We start from the raw sequence: 6,871 nt of genomic DNA, 5'->3' as shown, positions 1-6,871 counted from the left end.
TCGTAAAGCGGTTCGCGTCGATAAATAAACTTCGATTAATTCGATTGTAATTAATTACTCCACATAATACAACTAACGTAAACATAAATGCAAAATAGACTAACTACGGTCAAAGAAGTCAATCTTGACTTTGACTTTCGAAAACACGGGGTGTTACAAGGAGTTAGCATATATATACGCGTTACTACTTTATACGGGAATGCGTTGAACGGGAGCAAATTAAAGTGGAACACGTGAGCGGGGATTTACAGCGGGCCGACATCCTCACTAAAGTCTTGGAACGGTTGAAGTTCATCGAGATGAGAGGACTCATTGGTGTCACAAGATTAGGGGGTGATTGTTAGTCTAATCTTGTGTAAGTTTGGGTAAAAGGTGACCGACTTACAAAGTTCGGGTAAAAAGTGACCGAGTCACAAACTTAGGGCTTTTTTGAGTTAGTTTTTTAATCCTAATTTGAGTCAAAATAGGTTTCTTGTTTAGGTTATATATAAGAGAATTTATGTAACCAGATGTAATTGATTATTAATAACAAGAACGAGCGTGTTTGTATTCAATACCTTAGTACACGTCTGAACCAATTTCTATCATATTTGAAAGTTAGCCGTTTGAATTAATATTGGAAATTTGAAATTATTATTATTTTTTTTAACGGTCAATAGACATGGGACAACTCACCATTTTTGTCTTCATCTGCATCGTCTCCAACGTCCAACACTCGACGGTGAGGACGAGGACGCGGGGGAGGGGGGGGGGGATGGTGTTTGCTCCGTCGCCGGGGCTGGACGGGTGGGGAACGCTTCCCATACTGTCTAGCCTAAGAAAGGATGGTCACCATACCGCATAACCTGACTTGAACGCTTGATACGGGGATGGCAGAAACCCTGTGCATGGGGATATGAAAAGCTACATTTTTTTTCTTTTTTTCAAGAAGCGTAGTTGATAAGTCACAAGAGTTCAAGACGCGTAGTTGACAAGTCAATGTCAATGTCAAGAACATAACGTGTATAATAAAATAAAAAACATGTAACGTCATGTGCAAGCATCACACATTAATGCCATCACCGTTACGCGTGTAACGAAGTCACAAACGCGATGTTGCCGTCGCAACGCGCGGCGTTGGTCAAAATTCTAGTTTCTTAGTTAATAATTGATTTATTGTTACGTATTTGGGCCTAAATTTTTGGGCTATATAGTTTGTTAATTTTTTTTTATAAATTACTAAACATTAAAAATAAAAGGTTTTCTCGCTTTTCAGAAAATACAAAACCAAACCATCGGTTTTTGTATAGTTCGGTTTTGTCGGTTAATTGCTTTTAGTAGCACCCCTAAATTGACAACACTATCCCCTTCATGGTTTTTACTCACCATCTTTATACAAAAACTTAAATCATCATCATAACCTTAAACATGAGATCAGTCAAATAACGTACATGGAGCGGTTTGATAGTCGTGTGCATAATCCGAAGGAGTAAGTTTTTACCGGTGTGTGCATATAAATTAAACCTCATTGACATCCAAATACATATATACACACACATTTTGTTGTCTATCTTCGACAACATCACTTTCACCTTTTTTTAGTCATGTGATCCTACCTGTTCAACTCTCGGGCCATATCAAACTGCAATTACACCATTGTGACAATGTCTATCTACCCCACAAGCATTCGTTATCAGCGTCACCAGCATAAACACGTACAAATTTGGATAGAGCCACTACGGATAGCGGGTGAGTGTGGTCCAAATCTTTTCATCTCCCTTGTGTTGGGGCTAGATTTAAGGGTTGGTTCATCAACTTCCAAAATTTGATTGTGTGTGCATTTGATTACGCTTTGTTGTTTTTGTTAGTGGTGGATTAAGAGTTTTTTAACTGGGGTAATTAAATTTTAATGATCAAATTTCTAACAACCAAATTTACATATTTTCAGTTCAAGTTGAGTTAGACTCAAACCTTTAACATCTAACATTTAAATTGCTCATATTCTCTCAAGCAACATCTAAAAGACAGTTATCAAATAATAACATTAAGGGCCTGTTTGGTATAACGTAATGGAATAGATGAGGGAATGAAATAGACGAGGTAATGGAATGGACAAAGGAATGAAATGGATCATTATATTCCATAGTCTTGTTTGGTTACCATGCAGGAAAGGAATAAATCATTACATTGTGTTGTTTGGTAGGTAAGAAAAGAGAAATGAATTAAATCGGCGATGGGTGGTGGCGGTGATCGGTGGCGGCTAGTGGCGGTGGCAGCGACGGGTGGCGGTGGTCGGTGGTAGCAGTAGTGGGTGGCGGTGAGTGACGGTTGTTAGCGGTGGCGGCGGCGATGGTCGGGGTTGGCGGTGGTCTGCGGTGGCAGGTGGCAGCGATGGTGTGGGCGGCTATATATTTAAAACGAAAAATATATCAATTTCATTATAAAATTCATTTTTAAATTTAAATAAACATACGGAAAAAAAGTAAAGTACCTTTTTTGTCTCGGTTTAATTTTGCTTGTCTAGTTTGCCATTGGAACGACGCTTCAGAGTTTTCATCATCCGCCATGAAGTTCTGAGCCGCGTACATAATCATATTTTCGAAAAATGCGTCATTCTCGCGCGAAGATGATGAATACCACGTCGACGAAGAAGACATGGTTAATTTTGAGAGAGAGATGGGGTGGTAGTGGGTAAAAAATGGTATAAAAATGTTGTGTTTATATAAAAAGGGAAGAGTGTTTTATAAAATGTGAGAGAGATATGAGATTGTAGTGGGTGAAAAGGTGTAAAAGTGATGAATATTTACAAAATTAGGTTGGAATTTGGTGTTTGCCCCGTCGCCAGGGCTGGACGGGTGAGGAACACTTCCCATACCGTCTAGCTTAAGGGAGGATGATCACCTTATCGCATAATCTGACTTGAAGAACACTTGATACGGGGATGGCAGAAACCCTGTGCATGGGGATATGAAAAGCTAAATTTTTTTTTCTTTTTTTTTTTCAAGAAGCGTAGTTGATAAGTCACAAGAGCTCAAGAAGCGTAGTTGATAAGTCAAAGTCTAGAGAGAGAGAGAGAAAGGTAGACACCTGTAAGACACGTGGCGTCCTAGTCAGCAAGGGGGCATTATAGCAAAAGTGGCGTAGTGGGGCATTATGCCATAACCCCCATTCAATCATTTTACAATCATTTCCCAATTATTTTTTTTAATTTAAAACATAAAAAAAACTTCATTAATTTAAAAATAAAATTACATTACTTGAAAAAAAAAATAAAAAAAATACTGAAAAAAAAACCGAAAATAAAAAAAAACAGAAAATAAAAAAAACAGAAAAAAGCTAAAAAAATAAAAAAAACATAAAAAAATAACATGATCTAGAGTCCATATTTTTCTCTAATTTTTTGGCGACGCATTTGCGCAAGGATCAACGCATCGCCTTGTAGGTGGTCGATAGGTTTGGACAAAAACTCGATGTCCTTTTCCATTTGCCTCGCCTCTTGCATCTCGTTAATTTTTTTTGTTTCGGCCATTCGTTCCTTCATAATCTCATAACGTTGGTGGCCGAGATCGCGAATGTCTTGGAGACGACGGTTCATCTCCTCGAAATCATCCTTTAACTCGAGATCGGAAGACGACTCGACCGTTTTTTTCCCGGTTCCCTTTCTTCTACCGGTGGGTCGGACCAACTCTTCTTGAATGCACTACAAGAAAATGAACCTAATGCAACCCCGATAAAAAGTTGCATTAGGCCTTGTAAAGGTTGCATTAGGCCTAACGCAACCTTTTATCGGGGGCTGCATTAGAAGCAGTTGCATTAGATCTAATGCAACCTTTTTAAGACCAAATGCAACCTTTTTTTAAAGTGTTGCATTTACTAGCCAAATGCAACCTTTTTAGTATGCAACCTTTTTTACATTCTAATGCAACTTTTTTTTGTATTTTAGTTACAAAAATGCAACATTTTCTACACTCAAATGCAACTTTTTCTATAAAAATGCAACCTTTTTCTAGGCCTAATGCAACTCTTATTATTTTTTAATAGAAAAAATGCAATCTTTTTTATAGCACAAGCAAAAAAAATTTCACACAAGTGCAACCTTACAACATAAGTTCAATTGCTATTAATTGATATAAATTAAATAGTAATTACATGGAAACAATAATAACAAAGATATCATTAATAGTCAAAGTGTGTACTTCAACATGTTTGTCGAAACTTAAATAACTCTACAGTCAATTACAATAATAAAAAAGTGAAAACATTCTACTCATCTCGATCTCCAACTATTGTTTCATAACCTTCCGCACCATAGCTTCCAAGTTGTGTCGCTTGCTGGCAAACTCTTTTCGCATAGTTTCAAGCTCGACTTTTTTTCTATAATGATCTTCAATCCTTTTGCGCATTTCCAGCAACTAGTTTTTCTCAACTTCAACATGTAAATTAGTTGAAATAAACCTTACAAAATTAATAACTTGATAAATAAAATAATTGGCTAGCGAAACATAATGCATAACACAGAGACACGGAAATATATTTTAAGCATACCATTCCACCACTACCTCCAAGTTCAACAGGCATGTGGTAATCTCTGTCTCCCTCAAGCTCTACAAGTATGACTTCCTACATAATACAAGAATTTTGGTAAACGTTCTTACTTCCAACCATATCCTCTGCCCAAATAAACAAGTGTTCTACCAAAAATAACAATGAAAAGATCGAATGCCTGAAGTTACAGTCTACACATTTTCTGAACGTACAGTCCTCATTTCTAAACCTCAAAAAGACTACTAGAATAACTTTTACCTCAAAAAGACTACTAGAATAACTTTTTAGAAGGATGCCACACAAAATGACTAGTCATGGTCTCTTATTACCCCAAGACATCAATATATATGTGTATTGTAATTTGCGTGAAGAAACAAAAACATGACCTGATAGCCCACACTAGCAGATGTAACAGCATTGAGCCTAGCCACAGAAGATCTTATCCTCTTGTCTAAACATCCAACAGCATCATCATCTGCTAAAAAAATAACAGAAAAAAAGATATATTAACTACAGAATGAGCAAAACTCAATTTCATTTGAGGTCAAGCTCACCTTCTTGAGACTACATTTGGTGCTAGAGATTGTTGTTAACATAAGATAGAAAGTCTCCTTTTTGCCAGCTCTAATTACCAATGATCATTGTAAGAAAGATGGAGAATGTAAATGTACCTTCATCAAGTGCTCAAGTTTCCCAGATTGATGGCTGAAGCAATACAGGTTCCTGCAGATTGTTTCCAAGTGTAAGATTAAAGAAAAACAATAATCAGGACCATAATATGAACACTTAAGACGTGAATGTTGTGCCGTGCTGTTCACAAATGCAGTGCAGAATAATAACCATATCCAGTGAATCCCTAAATCACAAAGCTATTAGTAGGGTCAAAAAAATTAATTATTAAAAAACAAAAAAAGGCAAAGGGTCTATTGTAACTCATGGTTTGAGCAAATACTTATCTTCACCAATACAATATATTCATTCTCCTTTAGGTGATATACAAGCTGCAACAAAATCTCCACCCACCTTTTTACTGTGAATCGTCTCAGCATAATGTTTAGTGAAACACACTATTATAATTAACTGATGTTATTTTATTTATTATGAAATGGGTAAATATGAATATGATGATACTTCTAGTATTCTGAAAGGGTAAAGATAATGATATGAAATTTAGAATGATATATATGAAGTCGCCTTTCTCTGATAAATAAGTTGTGTGTAAATGAGTAAACCACAAAAGATGCTTACTTTAATCTTTCCATCTTGGGATCCAGAAGCAAGCATCTCTTAATTTCTACCAAAGTCAATGTATAAAACAGCATCATCTTGCATCATAAAAGATTCCTGCACAAGTAAAAAGAACTTAATATCTCAACCAAATATAATAACTTAATCAAACCCTAAATGTAATTAAAGTAAGTTTGATGAAAACGCAAAAAACTACTGCTAAAGGTTGTACCGCTGTAGTGAGGATTGGAACAACATTGAGTCGAGCAGTGATGACGGGTTGTTCGTGGGTCGTTTGTGGTGCAGTGGCGGTTCTTCGGTCACTCAACCGCGCCTCATTAGCGGTGTAGTCGTGGGATCGATCGTAGGAGACAACCGTCTGGAATAGGGATCGTAATCAAGCGGACGAGAGGATCGATCCAGGTTGAGGGAGAGAACACCGATTTTGGTAGGTGATGCAGAAAGATCGAATTGTAAAATTAAGAATGAGGGGAAATCTAAATTATTTGGGGAACAGGGGAAACTAAAATAAAAGTAATTGTATAAACTAATTTATAAATATATAATCCATTGTAAAATGAAAACCGTAGATGAAGAGTTAGATGTAATATAAAACATGTTAATAAATATTTTGTATTTAGCATGGGGTACAACACCTCAATGCCTTAACTTCTTGATAATTTATAGAGTAAATTACGGTTTTGACCTTTGTGGTTATATCACTTTTAATCTTTTAGTAACATTTTTTTTTAATTTATCCCCCCTTTTTTTTAAATCATATATTTTCTATACCATTTTTTAATAATTCTTTTTTTCTTTTTTTAGCACATATATTAATTTATCTATTAACATGACTTTTATGTGAGAGTTGCATTTAAAATTTCCTAACGCAACTTTTTTAACAAAAGTTGCAAATTTCAACTAAATTTGCAACCTTTCAAGAAAAAGGTTGCAATTTTTAATAAAATTTGCAACCTTTTTTGAAAAATGTTGCATTAGATCTTGTAATGCAACCTTTATGTTCAACAAAGTTGCATTAGAGTCAAATGCAACACATTTTAAAAAGGTTGCTAATAAAAAGTTGCATTAGGCCAATTTTCTAGTAGTGATGCCCTCGTCC

The 6,871-nt window shown here is 35.8% G+C and overlaps 1 long non-coding RNA gene across 1 annotated transcript; it reads right to left on the bottom strand.

The window, feature by feature from the left end:
- Positions 1 to 4,132: 4,132 nt before the first annotated feature.
- LOC110935115 lies at positions 4,133 to 5,366 on the bottom strand. The gene is made up of 2 exons (XR_004890629.1): positions 5,196 to 5,366; positions 4,133 to 4,999 (listed from the first exon to the last, which is right to left on the bottom strand). It is a non-coding gene; the product is annotated as an uncharacterized LOC110935115 (long non-coding RNA).
- Positions 5,367 to 6,871: the final 1,505 nt, after the last annotated feature.

The sequence above is a fragment of the Helianthus annuus genome, chromosome 4, assembly GCF_002127325.2.
Source record: "Helianthus annuus cultivar XRQ/B chromosome 4, HanXRQr2.0-SUNRISE, whole genome shotgun sequence".
NCBI lineage: Eukaryota > Viridiplantae > Streptophyta > Magnoliopsida > Asterales > Asteraceae > Helianthus > Helianthus annuus.
This window is presented reverse-complemented; position numbering and strand designations above follow the sequence as displayed.